This window comes from Halyomorpha halys, unplaced genomic scaffold (assembly GCF_000696795.3).
Source record: "Halyomorpha halys isolate HHAL.00 unplaced genomic scaffold, Hhal_1.1 Scaffold905.1, whole genome shotgun sequence".
NCBI classification, from domain to species: domain Eukaryota; kingdom Metazoa; phylum Arthropoda; class Insecta; order Hemiptera; family Pentatomidae; genus Halyomorpha; species Halyomorpha halys.
In genome coordinates, this window is record NW_027106270.1 from 54133 (window position 1) to 55884 (window position 1752).

Here is a 1752-nt window from a genome sequence, read left to right on the forward strand (position 1 = left end):
AATAGTTCTCGAGATATAGCTTTTTAAAAAGCAATATTTCATAAAAATGTTGTACAAAACGTATTGAAAGATCAGTAGTTATTGAATTTATTTTGAGAAATCTATATCTCAGGAACTATGAGACGTACAGATGTCTATTAGCACTCAAATTAAAGCTAGTTTAATGGACTATAAAAAGGTTTATGACGTTTACCTTCGTAGGAATAGTAGTTTTATTGGTATTTGTTAAACTAATTGATTTTAGTGTAATTTCCTTTATTTTGAGTGCAAGCAGATATATGTACGTCTTATGTTTTTCAAAAATCCAACATTTTGTCCGAACAACTATAAATTAACATTTTGTGAGTTTATTTTGTCAAATATCATAAAAACAACTACTCCTACAAAGATAAATAAACATTATTACCTATTTTGTAGTAAATTTAACTAGCTTTAATTTGAGTACTGGCAGATACCTGTACGTCCAATGATTTCTGAAATGAAGTTCTTCATAAATCAAACTTATTGTCCGAACAACTATAAATCAATTTATTTTAGCAGATATCATAAAAACTACTATTCCTACGAAGGCAAAGGTCATAAACTACTTTATAGTGCGTTAAACTAGCTTTAATTTGAGTGCTAATAGACATCTGTAGGTCACATAGTTCCTGAGATATAGATTTCTCAAAACAAATTTAATAACTACTGATATTTCAGTACATTGTAATTAAATGTTGCTTTTTAAAACGCTATATCTCGAGAGCTATTGGACGTAAATAACTATTAGGACCCATATTTCAGAAAATTTACCCTAATCTAAATGATGTTCCCTTAGATTTTCTAGTGATGTTGGTAGTTTTTAAGATATTGAGCTCCGAATGAAAAATTAATGTTTTGAAACAACTGTCATTTTTTATTCCCCCTGCCTATACTTGGCAGACTCATCAACTTAGACTAGTAACTATACAAAGTTTTCATTAAAGTAATCAAAAACTGAGGTGAGATAACTCCCGTCTTTCCTTCCCGGATCATGTACTATATATACATGTAAAATTCTCACTCCTTGCTTTGAATGTTGTTGACATTCATTATTGTGACTACGTCTCATAGTTTTACTACTGATTTTTTTGTCTAATTTTTTCTTAGTTATATCTCAACTTCTCCCATGTTTCATTTTTTTTCTCTCTCATTCAATGATAGTTTGTTAAATGGAGAAATATTTCCTTCTTTTATCATATTAAAACGATATAACATATAACATGGTTGAGAGTCTGTTACTAGGGCAGTTAAATGGAGAATGACGTCACGTAACAGACCAGCTGAGCTCGTCACCGTTTTATTTGTTCTCGTGTTAGGTTACTTGTTCGTGGTTTGAGTTTTGATTGTGTTAGTATTGTTTTGGATGTTTTTAAAACTAATAAAGCAATGGATGACAATAATAATAATAATAATGTAATGACAGTTGTCAATTAGCTCATCTTGATTCTCTTCCTCACAAGTTAGAAGATCAACTCGGTACTCAGTAGCCAAACTTTTACACAACTTCTACTTTTCACTCAATTTAGGCAAGTTGTAATAAATTACTCTAATCAAAACTTAGAAGTAAACAATAACTTTTGGAAGGAAAGGTTATAAAACAAGTTTCTCAAAAATCCGCTAGGAGCTCTTATGCATTCAACATGACTTTAAATAGGGCTACTCACCATCATATACTTATAACGTTTAACATGGTAAAACATTTTATATTAAACATAACATCATGAATACTCC